This window comes from Rhinolophus ferrumequinum, chromosome 5 (genome assembly GCF_004115265.2).
Source record: "Rhinolophus ferrumequinum isolate MPI-CBG mRhiFer1 chromosome 5, mRhiFer1_v1.p, whole genome shotgun sequence".
Classification (NCBI taxonomy): Eukaryota; Metazoa; Chordata; class Mammalia; order Chiroptera; family Rhinolophidae; genus Rhinolophus; species Rhinolophus ferrumequinum.
This window is the reverse complement of record NC_046288.1, coordinates 6,241,649-6,256,532: the sequence shown is the minus strand read 5'-3', so window position 1 is coordinate 6,256,532 and position 14,884 is coordinate 6,241,649. Positions and strand designations below refer to the sequence as shown.

The following is a 14,884-nucleotide window of genomic DNA, read 5'->3' as shown; positions in this document are numbered from 1 at the left end:
GGTTGGCTTCATACCACAGCAGAGCAGGGTCCAATTAGCCCCACAAGTGGCACACAAAGGATGGTCTCAACAGGCACTAGAACTTGCTGAAGCAAATCCCACTCAGTGGGGTAAGTCTTCCACACAGCAGCCTGTTAGGTGTGGACGTGGCCAAACTCCACAGCCAGTCAGCTTGAAAGTCAATCCCACCCACTGAGTGCTAATAGCAGTCAAGGCTCAACTAACAGGAGAACACACACAGCCCACAAAAGGGGCACTCCTGGAGAACCCAGCTTACGTGGCCAGGGAGATTGAGCCACTGGGTCCCACAGGACACCTACTACATAAGGCCACCCAGCAAGACTGGGAGACATAGCAGATCTAACTAATACATAGAAACAAACACAGAGAAACAGTAAATATGAGGAAACAAAAAATGCAACCCAAATGAAAGAATACAAGAAAAATCCAGAAAAGAACTAAACGAAATGGAGGCAGGCAACCTACCAGAAACAGAGTTCAAAACAATGATTATAAGGATGCTCAAGGTACTTACTGGGAACTTCAACAAAGAGATAGGAAGCATAAAAAAAGACACAGAAACCATAAAAAAGAATGAGTTAGAAGTGAAGAATATAATAACTGAAATGAAGAATGCACTAGAAGGAGTCACCAGCAGACTAGATGAAGCAGAGAATCAAATCAGTGATTTGGATGACAAGGTAGCAGAAAACGCCCAATCACAACAGCAAAAAGAATCTAAAAAAATTAAGAGAGTTTAGGAGACCTCTGGGACAACATCAGCATAACAGCAATCACATCATCAGGATACCAGAAGGAGAAGAGAAAAGCCAGTGATTGAGAACTTATTTGAAGAAATAATGACTGAAAACTTTCCTAACCTGGCAAAGGAAATAGATATAGAAACCCTGGAAGCACAGAGAGTCCCAAACAGGATGAACCTAAACAGGCCCACACCAAGACACATTATAATTAAAATGACAAAGGATAGAGACACACAGAGAATCCTAAAAGCAACAAGAGAAAGGCAACTAGTAACTTATAAGGGAGCTCCCATAAGACTGTCAGCTGATTTCTCAACAGAAACTTTGCAGGCCAGAAGGAATTGGCACAAAATATTCAATGTTATGAAAAGGAAGTCCCTACAACCAAAACTACTCGACTCAACAAGACTATCATTTAAAATCAAAGAACAAATAAAGAGCTTCCCAAACAAGAAAAAGCTAAAGGAGTTCATCACTACCAAACCAGTATTGCAAGGAATGTTAGAGGGACTTCTCTAAGACAGGGGGAAAAAAAGAAAAAATCAAAATTACGAATTAAAAAATGGCAATAGCTACATATCTATCAACAATTACTTTTTTTTTTCCCCAAAGATTTTATTGGGGAAGGGGAACAGGACTTTATTGGGGAACAGGGTGTACTTCCAGGACCTTTTCCCAAGTCAAGTTGTTGTCCTTTCAGTCTTAGTTGTGGAGGGTGCAGCTCAGCTCCAGGTCCAGTTGTCATTGCTAGTTGCAGGGGGCGCTGCCCACCATCCCTTGTGGGACTCAAGGAATTGAACCAGCAACCTTGTGGTTGAGAGCCCACTGGCCCATGTGGGAATCGAACCGCAGCCTTCGGAGTTAGGAGCACAGAGCTCCAACCACCTGAGCCACTGGGTCAGCCCCAACAATTACTTTCAATGTAAGTGGATTGAATGCTCCAATCAAAAGACACAAGAGAGCTGAACAGATAAGAAAACAAAACTCTTACATAAGCTGCCTACAAGAGACTCACTTCAGACTGAAAGACACACACACACTGAAAGCAAAGGGAATTAAAAAATATTTCACGAAAACGAAAAACAAAAAAGCTGGGGTAGCAATACTTATACAAGACAAAATAAACTTTGAAAGAAAGGCTATAAGAAGAGACAAGGACCCAGTAATCCCACTTCTGGGTATTTATCCGAAGAAACTCAAGCTACTTCAAAGGGATATGTGCATCCATATATTCATTGCAGCATTGTTTACAATGGCCAAGATGTGGAGGCAGCTTGGGTATCCATCAATGGATGAACAGATAAAGAGTAGTTGGTGCATTTATACAATGGAATATTGCTCAGACATGGAAGGGAATGGGTTTTTGCATCTGCGGTGACATGGATGGACTTGGAGGGTGTTATGCTGAGTGAAGTATATCAGACAGAGAAAGATATATGCAATGTAATTTCACATATATGTGGAATCTAAGAACAAAATTAACAAACAAAACAGAAACAAACTCATGGATACAGAAAATGGTTGCCAGATGGGAGGGGGTTTGGGGGTGTGTGTGAAAGGAGGGGAAGGAATTAAGAAGTACAAATTGGTTGTTACAAAGTAGTCATGGGGATGTAGGGTATAGCATAAGGAATACAGTCAATAATATTGTAGTAACTATGTATGGTGTCAGATGGGTACTAGATTTTTGGGGGTGATGGGTGGGTAGGAGTTGGTGGCCAGTGGAAGTGGGGAAGGGAGTATAAAGTATAAATTGGTAGTTACAAAATAGTCATGGGGATGTTCAGTAAGTATAGGGAATATAGTCAATGACATGGTAATAACTATGTATAGTGCCAGATGGGTACCAGACTAGTCAGAGGGATCACTTCTTAAATTATACAAATGTCTAACCACTATGCTGTACACCTGAAGTTAATATAAAATAATATTGAATGTCAACTGTAATTGATAAATTTAAAAAGGCAAGGGGAAGGGAAAGGGGAATAAGAGGTCCAAATCTCCAGGTATAAAACAAATAAGTCATGGGGATATAACGTACAGCACAGGGAGCATAGTCAATAATATTGTCACAATGTGGTACCGTGTTAGATGGTTGCTGGACTTACCATGGTGAGCACTTCTTTAGGTATGTAAATGTTGAATAATTATGGTCTACCCCTGAAACTTATATAATATTGTATGTTAGCTATATTTTTAATAAAAAAATCTAAAAAGAAAAAGCATAGATACAATACCACTTGTAAAATATTAAAAATCTATTCAAAACAAGACTATATAATTTATGTATATTTACGTATGCATAAAAAGTGCAAAAACATTCAAGGGTTCAATTCACAATATCTTTAAAGTAGTATTCACTTCTAGGGAGAGAGAGGGTTGGGGTGTGGTATTTTAATCATATTTGTAAAGTTTTATTTACTTAAAAGATATAATAAGAGATCTAAGACAAATGTGTCAAAATATTAACACATTAAATATGACTTGTATATTTGTTGTAATTTCTGTATTTTCTATAGATTTGAAACGTTTCATATGGTTTGTTTGTTTGTTTTTATAAAAGAAAACAAACCAAACTATTATGATGGGGTTGTGGAGGAATAAATAGAAACCCTATTACCTCCCAGATTACAAAACAATTGAAAAATAAGATATGAGGCAGCTGATCGATAAGATAGAGCTTTATAACCAACAAAGCTGATATTGGAAAATGGGGGTTTTATTTACGGGCTGTTTCTTAAAACTGAACCCCAGCACACAGCAGACTTACTCTAGGTCGCTGGCAGTTTTGGGGAGAGGCAGGCCTCTCATTGCAGGAACAGAGCTTACCAAAGGGGTAGCAGAGTGGAGAAGAGAGGGTGGGGCTGGGCATTGCATACACGAGGCCTCCAAAAATCACCGCCACAGAAGTAGGAGGAGCGAGTGAGCAGGTAGGGAGCAGCCAGGAGCACTATGCCAGTGGAGATGCTTCAGATAGCAGGGAACGTGACCATGGAAAAGACACTCCTCAAAATTATGGATACAATCGAAAATCCTCAACACAGTAATTGTGCTGTGAGATCAGCATTTATGTGAAGCACTCAGAATAAAGCTGCTTTGCTCTTTTCTGTGCATTTATCTAAACTTCTTATGAGACATGGTTAGGAAAGATACAAACCAGCACTGGTCTTTTTCTGAATCTAGGTGTGCACATGATGCCACAAATATCATCCATAACCGATATTTTCACATTTTTGTGTTCATCAAAGTAGCTTGATTGGGGTTTTTAATTAATGTTTTGCCCATTTCATCACTAGAACTTATATATTTTTATCTGTTTATTCATTGTACTTTGGTTCAAGATTTGCTTGGAAGAAAGGATTCCACTGTTGAAAAACACCATGATACAATATGTGGTACTGGAATGAGCCCCATCTGTAAAACATGACTTTTAAGATCTATCTTGCAAATTTTCCATGAGGCTTACACATTATAAATTATAGAGATGGAGATGAAGATAGAGATGGATACAGTTAGGTAACAGAATATTTGTTGCCTGGCCAACATTCATCTTTACTTCCCTTCTTTCTTTCTTATAAACCCGAATTTTATTCAGATTTTCACCTTCCTCCACATGGCCAGGTACTTCAGAGAAAGACTAATTCACAGCTCAGGAAATGAGGTGACCTGAGTCCTTTAAACCAGTTGTGGTAATCCCATTCCTTTTACCAATGATTGGGTTAAGAATGAGAATTCAGCCCACTACAGCCAATGAAGGCTCCAGACTTCTGGGAAAGAGGAAAGGAATGAAGTATTCCTGTTGTTTATTTGTTTGTTTGTTCATTTTTCTGTTTGTTGTGCCTCTTTGGGATGTTATCTCTGGATGTGAAGCCTGGAACTGCTTCAGCTGTCTTCTGACTCTGAGGTCACCACTGCCAACACCCTAAGGAAAGCAGGACAGAGAAATAGAAAGAATCTGAATCCTTGATGATATTTTTGAAAATCTGTATCAACAAACCCTGGCATTGACCCTACTTCTATACTTCTTGTTACATGAGATAATAAATTTCCATCTTGCATGAGCCAGTTTGAGTAGGGTTAACTGTTACTAGTTGCCAAAACATCTTAAATAATAAAAAAGGTCAAACCCAGAACCTCACACATCAAAGCATGCTATAAATGGTAGCTAACATTATTATTATTCTACTCCAACCTTGCCCGTCCAGTCCCCTCTCACTACCCTCCAATACATTACCAATGTAATACAGATCAAGCTACTTTCCATCCTTATTCTGGTCACTTCTATTCTTAAGTGAAGTGACTATTCCCTATAGCGACTATTAGCATAGAATCCAAACTTCATTTTCTAAGTGCAGTTTTTATTACTCACTTGGGGTATTTAGAAACAAGGCTCACATTCATCATTCTGCAATTATGAATTATAGCTTAGGATTCATTCTGTTTAGTTATACCTACATTATTTTTTAACTCTAATAAAAAATATCAGGATGTATAATTTTCATGGATTATTTCCAGCAGAAACCTTGGTGTTTTACCACAACGCAACAAAACTCCAATAGAATCCTAACAGAAAATGAACCCTTTCAGATTTTTGACACATAAAACATAAAGTGAATCTTTCTGTTCTCTTTATTTTAAGACTGGAGGACAATACCAAAGACATCATACAATGAAGAGACGATGTCACAGTGGATAGATAGACATATCTTTTGAAATAGGAATCCAGAGACCACATGGATCCTACTGGAAAACATGATTTAATAGTGAACAGGGTAATAGACCAACAAGTAAAAGCAAGAATCCTTCCTTTGTAGCCCCCAAAGTCGCAGAATATGATAAAGCCAACATATATGAAAAAATGATTCTCCCCACAAAGTGACATTGCTTGCTGAGGCAGAGACTTGCAAATGAAAATGTGAAATGTGCAATGCAAAAAGCCACCAAGGTGGCTCTGGTTCACCTAGGGTGAGACAGGGGAATCTCCGGGTAGAAAACGCTGTTTTAGAACAAAAAATCATCAGATTTGTTTGGAACCACAAAAGACCCGAATAGCCAAGCAATCTTAAGAAAAAAGAACAATACTGGAGGTATCACACTCCCTGACTTTAGCTTGTACTACAGGGCTACAATAATCAAAACAGCATGGTATTGGCAGAAAAACAGACACATAGACCAATGGAATAGAACCGAGAACCCAGAAATAAAACCACATAAATATGGACAGATAATTTTTGACAAAGAAGCTAAAAACATACAATGGAGGAAAGACAGCCTCTTCAATAAATGGTGCTGGGAGAATTGGAAAGCCACGTGCAAAAGAATGAAACTGGACTGCTATCTGTCACCATGTACCAAAATTAATTCAAAATGGATCAAAGACTTAAGCATAAGACCTGACACAATAAACTGCATAGAAGAAAACAGAGGTACTAAACTTATGGACCTTGGGTTCAAGGAGCATTTTATGAATTTGACTCCAAAGGCAATGGAAGTAAAAGCTAAAACAAACGAATGGGACTATATGAAACTTAAAAGCTTCTGCACAGCAAAAGAAACCATCGACAAAATAAAGAGGCAACCAACTGAATGGGAGAAGACTTTTGCAAACAGTACCTCCGATAAGGGGCTAATATCCAAAATATACAAGGAACTCATGAAACTCAACAACAAAAAAACAAACAACCCAATTGGAAAATGGGCAGAGGACCTGAAGAGACATTTCTCCAAAGAGGACATACAAATGGCAAACAGACATATGAAAAAATGCTCAACATCACTAATCATCAGAGAAATGCAAATAAAAACCACAATGAGATATCACCTCACCCCAGTCAGAATGGCTATCATCAACAAGACAAATAGTGACAAGTGTTGGAGAGGCTGTGGAGAAAAAGGAACCCTCATACACTGTTGGTAGGAATGCAGACTGGTGCAGCCGTTATGGAAGGCAGTGTGGAGGTTCCTCAAAAAATTACGAATAGAATTACCATATGACCCAGCAATCCCTCTCCTGGGTATCTACCCAAAAAATCTGAAAACATCTACACATAAAGACACGTGTGCTCCAATGTTCTTTGCAGCTTTGTTTACGGTGGCCAAGACGTGAAAACAACCAAAATGTCCTTCAATAGATGAATGGGTAAAGAAGTTGTGGTATATATACACAATGGAATATTATTCGGTGGTAAGAAAAGATGATATAGGAACATTTGTGACAACATGGATGGATCTTGAGAGTATAATGCTAAGCGAAATAAGTCAGACAGAAAAAGCAGAGAACCATATGATTTCACTGATATGTGGTATATAAACCAAAAACAACAAAAGAACAAGACAAACAAATGAGAAACAAGAACTCATAGACACAGACAATAGTTTAGTGGTTACCAGAGGGTAAGGGGGGTGGGGGGTGGGAGATGAGGGTAAAGGGGATCAAATATATAGTGATAGAAGGAGAACTGACTCTGGGTGGTGAACACACAATGGGATTTATAGATGATGTAATACAGAATTGTACACCTGAAATCTATGTAATTTTACTAACAATTGTCACCCAAAAAAATTTTTAAAAAGAAAGAAAGAAAGAAAGAAAGAAAGAAAGAAAGAAAGAAAGAAAGAAAGAAAGAAAGAAAGAAAGAAAGAAAGAAAGAAAGAAAAAGAAAACGCTGTCTTAACTTTTCCAGCAATCACATTCTAGTACAGGGTTTGTAGCTAAGATTTAGTAGGCAAGGAGCCTCTTGATTAGCATCTACAGAAGAAAGGCAATTACCAAGATCAACACAGAAAGAGTGCTCAGTCACTGTGCCACAAATACATTCCTGAGAACTATGAACAATATGGATAATGTATAGAAAGTGAAATCGAGTAAAGACCCAAACTGCTACAGGAAAGACGAAGAACAAAGAAACTATATAGTACCTTCATGGGGGACACTCGCTGCAGGGAGTTAGCCATCTCCACAGACGGAAACACCCATACGGTTCCACTGGATGCCACGTTTTCGGCAGTTTATCGGAAGGTGTTTGTTACTCAGTCCCAGGAGGCTCTGGAAACCACACAGGGGAGAAATGAATTTTCATCTCTGACAATCCTTACATGCTTCCCAGCAGTTTAGTAAGGTGTTCCTTCAACTAAGTACCCTGCAGGGAGTTCGCGGTGAGACAGGGATGAGAGCAAACATTACAAACCACCCAGCTCGTTCTCCCAGACAGTCGCTCTCCAACCTGGCCAAGAAGCCTGATAGGCAACTGGATTTCTAAAGCATGAATATACTATACTCTTAGGCAAAACCCATTGCTCTAGTGAAATAAGTAACTGGAACCTTAACAGATCCCACTCTCATGAGGTTATGGGGAAAGAAGGAGGAGAGGAAAAAGGACTTGAGCTTTCCTGATAGTAACACACACAGAGCATAAGAATCTTCTTCAAAGACTACTAGGCAGTACAGCATCTGACCTTGGACCCAAAGAGATGCTGGCCTCTGTGTGCTATAACAGGCCCCAGGGGTCGACCAGACACCCTTGGGTACCTACCCAAGGCTATGCCCCAGCCTTCTTCCCAGCTGACAAAGTTTGTTCAACTGATCCCTCCTCGGCCAGGCCAGGGTTGTGATGTGTCCTGTCCCTCAATCTGACCCAGGAGAGGTGAGAGGAAGTCAGTTCCAGGAAAGCTTTCTTGGCTCTAAAAAAGAGACCCAGGGAGAAGAATGTCCCTCTTTCTGCCTCTGGGTATTGGAGGGTAAAGATGGGAGCCTCGATCAGTAACCACTTTGGAACTAAGAGAAAAAATAACCAACACACGGAGGCTGAAAGAGAAAGAATATGGACAGAACCTGAGACTTGATAGCATCATGGAGTCACAGAATTCAGCAACGTGGCATCCCACCTCCAGATTCTAGGTAATGTGAGACAATGTACCCTGTGGGCCACTTCAGGTGATATCCTGTTACTGGAAGCTGAAAACATGGTAACAGATACTGAACTCTGTAGATCCAAATTCAACCTTCTCAAAGGTGCAAATTATATCAACTGATTGAATACAAATAAAAATGTTTCTGTTCGAGGAAAGTTCTTGCTGTTCCATGAACAAATGTAACAAATACAAAGGCAATTGCATCTTCACGATGTGTAAATGCTTTGTCATGTGCTTATAACATTCGCTTCTCCTCAAATTAGCAAACTCCTGATCATTCTTCAAAATCTCTATGAAGGTCTTCCCTGGCTCTTTTAGGCACATCTAGTTGTTCCCTAATATTATTTCTGTGTATCTTGTAATTTCTACTGAATGGCGTTAAAGTTGTGAACCTGTAGCTGTCCCATGTGAATTCCCTGTAAGAGATAATGTCTGTCATGGTTAATTTGATGTGTCAACTTGACTAGATCATGGGATGCCCAGATATTTGGTGAAGCATCATTTCTGGGTGTGTCTGTGAGGGTATTTCTGGATGAGATTAACATTTGAATCACTGGACTCAGGAGAGCATATTGCCCTTGCCCAATGTGAGTGGGCATCACCTAACCCACTGAGGGAATGAACAGAACGAAGTTAGAGGAAGGGAGAATTTGCCTTCTTTATGCCTGTTTGAACTGAGAGAGTAGTCTTCTCTTGACCTCGGACTGAGAATTACACTATCGGCTCTCCTGGTTCTCAGGCCATCAGACTTGTACTCAACACATCACTGGCCTTCCTGAGTCTCTAGCTTGGGGACGGCAGGTTGTGGGACTTCTCAGTCTCCACAACTGCATGAACGAATTCCTCATAATAAATCATATATATCCCATTGGTTCTGTTTTTCTGGAGAACCCTGTCCAACACATTGTCTTATTCATCTTTATAGCACTAACACCTAACAGAGGACCTGGCACTTAGTTGGTATGGCAGTTTTAAAATATGCCCCCCAAAATGTTAGAGTACAGCAGAAGCAGTGCTGTGCAAATCTACAGCTAAGGCATACAAAAGCTTATACAGTTTTAACCTCGTTCTCTTGAGATGCTCACTCTGTGGAATGCCCCACCATGTAAGGAGCCCAACACTCTGAAGCTGCCACACTGGAAAGGACACATGGAGGTGTTCCAAGGGACAGCAAGCATCAACTGGCAGCCACGTGAGTCAGCCAGCTTGTTCACTGCCAAGCCGTCAGGTGAGTACAGTCCTGAAGACATCTGACTGCAGCTATGGGAGAGATCCCAAGCAAGATCTGCTTAGATGAGTCCCTCCAAAATTCCTGACCCTCAAAATTGTGAGCAAAATGATTTTTTTAAAAGATTTTATTGGGGAACGGGAACAGGACTTTATTGGGGAACAGTGTGTACTTCCAGGCCTTTTTTCCAAGTCAAGTTGTTGTCCTTTCAATCTTTGTTGTGGAGGGTGCCGTTCAGCTTCAAGTTGTTGTCCTTTCAGTCTTAGTTGTGTCGGGCACAGCTCAGCTCCAGGTCCAGTTGCCATTGCTAGTTGCAGGGGGCACAGCCCACCATCCCTTGCAGGAGTTGAACCAGCAACCTTGTGGTTGAGAGGATGCACTCCAACCAACTGAGCCATCCGGGAGCTCAGCGGCAGCTCAGCTCAAGGTGCCGTGTTCAATCTTAGTTGCAGGGGGCGGAGCCCACCATTCCTTGAGGGAGTCGAGGAATTGAACTGGCAACCTTGTGGTTGAGAGCCCACTGGCCCATGTGGGAATCGAACTGGCAGCCTTCAGAGTTAGGAGCATGGAGCTCCAACCGCCTGAGCCGGCCCCAAAATGATTGTTTTAAATCACCAAGTTTAAGGGTCACTGTTAGGCATCAATAATAACCAGACCAATTGGTTCCAAATGAATATTTATAGAATGTATGAATGAGATGTCAAAGAGATTTTCTTACCATTGAAAGATCAGAATAATGTCATTCTGTGGTAAGTTTTGTGTACATAGATACATTTCTTATCACTTTGCACATTATGACTGAATTAATGCGAATCTCAAAGTCATGTATCAAAGTCCAGACATTGCGCTACATGCCTTTTGGCTTTTAGCTCATCTACCCCTCATAACCTCTGAGGGTCTCTCATGTTTGTCAGTACATATTTTATGTACAAAGAAGTAAAGCGCTGAGAGGCTGAGTTACCTGTCCACATAGGTAGCAAAATAACTGAGCTGTAATTTCCCCAGGACTGCCTGATCCCAAGCTCGTCTTCTCTCTACCACTGCACACAATCTTCTTCAGTAACTTTTATTTTACCTATAAGCAATAAAAAGAAATGCTCAAATACTTCGTCATGTCACTCTATAATACCGTGGGGAAAACCTACTGTCATGGACAATGGGTTGGATCAGCCTAGGGTAAAATTGGACATGGGTATCCAGGACAAACAAGTAGAGTTCTACCTCTACTGCCAATTCTGTGGCCCTCCAATAACAAAGTTCCTTCCTCCTCTCCACCTCCTCGTCCCACTCAAAACCACAGATTCTCAATCAGAAGGACAGCTCTGGAGCACTAGGATTACAGAATCCAAGCCAAGATACAGTGGACAAGAAGTCAATCTGTGAATCAGCTACAACGTATTTTAACAGCATATGATCATACATGGTGTAGAATCTGTGTGGGGAAAAAGAGATGACAAAGACAGGGTCCTTGCTGTTTGGTCATTTGGATCCACATAAGGAGAAAAAACAAAATGTATAAAACAAAGTAGAGCACAACATAATATATAAGTGTTAGTCCAGGGTTGTTTCGAGATCATTTTTTCTAAGTATAAAATTCAGATCATTATAAAAAATAAAATAAAAACTAACCCTTGCTAACCGAATTTGAACACAACTACAGGTCACATTTTGATTAACTTCCTTCTACTCTTTTTTAATTCATGTATAATAATATAATTAGGTACATACCTTATAGTTCTACGTCCTGCTGTATTTCACATAATGGCATATTTTGAACACATTCTAGATGATTATTTTCAAATTGAACCCTACTGGGTTGTTTTGAGAAAGCATATCAGGACTTCATATTAATATTGTGATATTATTTCAGTAAATTAACACATTAATGCATCAGACTTTTATTTTAGCCTTATAAATTACACTACAAATTATAGTTATAGTTATATTTGTAGTTATTAAACTACAACGTTAATTTTATACAAGAACAATTGCTTCTAATATCAAGCAAGACTCATACTAGAAAAAAAAATCAAGTGCTGTCACCTCTTGAAAAGAAATTGCACCTGTTTATGTGAATCTGGTCAAAAAGAAACACGAAATAGAAATACCATTGCCAGCTCCAGCCCCTCCCTGCCCTTAGTGCCCTAATAATGATTACCTGTATTACTAATGTTAATTTTATTATTGTTTTAGACCACCATTGTAAGTGGGTCATTGTTACCAGTAGTAAACTCTTGCCTACACCAAAATTTTTTTTGATATAAAGGTGTTTTCACATCCATCAGCCCTTCAAAGATGAGCTTCAATGCTCTTTCTCCTACATTATAATTTTGTCAGTATTTTAAAAGTTACATGGTATAAGACTTTTAAAAAAGCCTAAAATTCCAGAATTGTGTTAACGTTTTTAATGAAGTCTCCAAAAGGGAGGGAAAAGAAGGGGCTTAACAAAAAGGCAGTTATATTATGCCATTTATATACATTTAAATAAGACAAGTAGTGAGCTGTTTGACATTTATTTTACACCATCTGTACAAAGATGTATAGTGTGAACTTCAAAAGGAAGAAAATGAAGATATCAAGGTTTTCTTGGATCTGTATCACACTAATTCATAGCATTGAACAAAGTACTCTAAAAGATTAGGCATGTTGGCTAAATGATATTGCTTGAAAGTTAATTCCAAATAGTAATGGGTGCGTAACTATTGTTTGTCTACTCAACAGCCATTCTTCCCTGTTCAGCTTCCTTGCTACAGGAGTCTGTGGGCACCAGCTGCCCACCAGGTCCTTGCGACAACAGCCTCCCTTGCAGCTAAGAGTGGTGTGACAGGTTCAGACCAATGTGACCTAAGCAGAAGTTAGTCAAAGGCCTTTGAGGAAAGGTTTTCTTTTCTAATAAGAGAGCTGCATAAAGGGAGGTCCTGCCACTCTTCCTGCTCAGCTGCTGCCCTGTGAAATGCGATGATTCAGCAGCAGGTGGCCCCATGCAACCAAAGGACAAGCCAAGAGACTAGAAGCCAACCATTGGCCCAAACATTGTTGAGTAACACAATGAACCAGTGATCGACCTTGCTTCTAGATTAATTGATATATGATGGTTAATTAATAATTAATAATTCTTAACCAAGCCAGTTTTACTTAGGAGGTCTTTACTGCACCTGAAAGTTCCCAAACTAATGCACAATGCATTCTATGTCATAAGAGTTTCAGCACCTACTATGCCAGTGTAAATGGAGGAGCGGGGGGAATCACTTGATTTTTAGAACATATTTTAGAATAATTGTAAAATGAATCGTGCAGTTGCCATTTTCCAAAATGGCAGGTGCATGTAAAATGAGAATGATTCCTGGCCAGTGGCACATATTTGCCTCAGTCATCTCTATCCATTCACAATTTGGCCTTGTTACAGCAGACACAGCAATGAGTACTTCCTTCTGACAGGATCCTTTTCCTAGTGGCGGAGAAAATAGAGGAGGAAGACCTTCACTAGAGTTTAATATCAACATGGAGGAATATAAAAATAATCTCAGCTATTTTAATTCTAATAGAGATTGAAGCAAGATCCATTAACCTCTACCTTCCCTTCCATCTATGGAGTGGGTGACTCAAGACATAATACTTCTTGAAAGACAGATTTTTAAAACAACAAGACTCCCCAATATTACCCGACAGAGTTTTATTCTCTAACAATATAGTATTTGATTGCTTCCTTGAAAGAAAATAAGCTTTTACGAGAAACAATTGTTTTATAAAACACGTAAGAAATGTCATTAGTTAGTAAAGAGTTCCCTGCTTAATCTCTGGAACGTATCATTTTATTGGTACGTATATGTTAGACCCTCTCTTGTATCAAGAGTTTTATGTTGGCTTTTTAAATTAAAATCCACTGAAATATAATTTTCCCAAAATTTCTTAAATTCAAGACAAACAATATATTGGTAGTCTCCTAACTTGATATCCAATGTTTTGTAAAAAACCCCCTACTCTGAGTTAGATTCCTGCCTTTAACTGTTTATATTATTAAGCCTGTGGGCTATTCGGGAACAAGACATCTGTTCAGAAATCCCTCTAGAAAGTTTCTACATTATTTATGTCACTACTAAAGCTATTTCCCCTCCCTTAAAAAACAGCTGCTTTACATACAAAAGAAAAAAATCATTATTTAGCTGGCAATGTTGATAAACGATTCTGGTTTGCTTTTAGCTGACCCATCATTGACTTTTATACACTAATTGGCTTCCTAAATCTCTCTTCTCTCAAAGATTGTCAAGTAGGCATTTAATTTAATAGTAAATTTTAAATGCTATTCTCATAGTCTCTCAATTAAAAGTAAATTTTAATGATTTTTATGTAAATGGTTTTAATCTCACAAATTAGTTAGTTAGATCCCCTAAATGGCTTATATCATGATTTTTGAAAGCTCTGAACTTTTGTCTGCTTATTTTCTCCTGTAAACTTAATATACTTACCAAAAATGTCCACATTCCACATCATCAAAGCTTTCATCTACTCTCAAAAAAAGAAAAAAATTAAATGCCAATTAAAAGCCAAAATCAACTATTTTCAGCCTCAATTTTCAAATGTCAGTTTGTTTTTACCTAATTCTAGTAAATTTATATAGTGTAATTCTAAACTTTCCTATTTGACATTTCCCTGCTGAAGAAAAGCAGTAGAAACTTTTCACCATCTGTGCTGCTTTTGGAAACCAGCCCCTCCCATCTGTGATCCGGGCAATGCAGCGCCCTGGCTGAGCCTTACAAGGGGAATTTGCCTTCACAACTGCGCTCAGAACTCTAACTCCAGGAATTACCAGTCGTTACTCTGTAGTTGAATGTTCTGGAGAACGGCCCTCTATTAACAGGGTACCAACAAAAGAAATAGGTGAGTTTCTATATTCAATAAACTAGAAAAGAGAACTCTGATTAGGAGGAATGGGAAAAGGAATCAGTAGAATGACCAAGGTGTAGTCTTTGCATTTTTGAAT

At 39.1% G+C, this 14,884-nt stretch overlaps 1 long non-coding RNA gene across 1 annotated transcript; it reads right to left on the bottom strand.

The window, feature by feature from the left end:
• Positions 1-3,569: 3,569 nt before the first annotated feature.
• On the bottom strand, positions 3,570-14,408 carry LOC117022458 (uncharacterized). Its single transcript, XR_004423055.1, has 4 exons — positions 14,370-14,408; positions 10,865-13,351; positions 7,683-7,809; positions 3,570-4,686 (listed from the first exon to the last, which is right to left on the bottom strand). It is a non-coding gene; the product is annotated as an uncharacterized LOC117022458 (long non-coding RNA).
• Between the last annotated feature and the right edge of the window lie 476 nt (positions 14,409-14,884).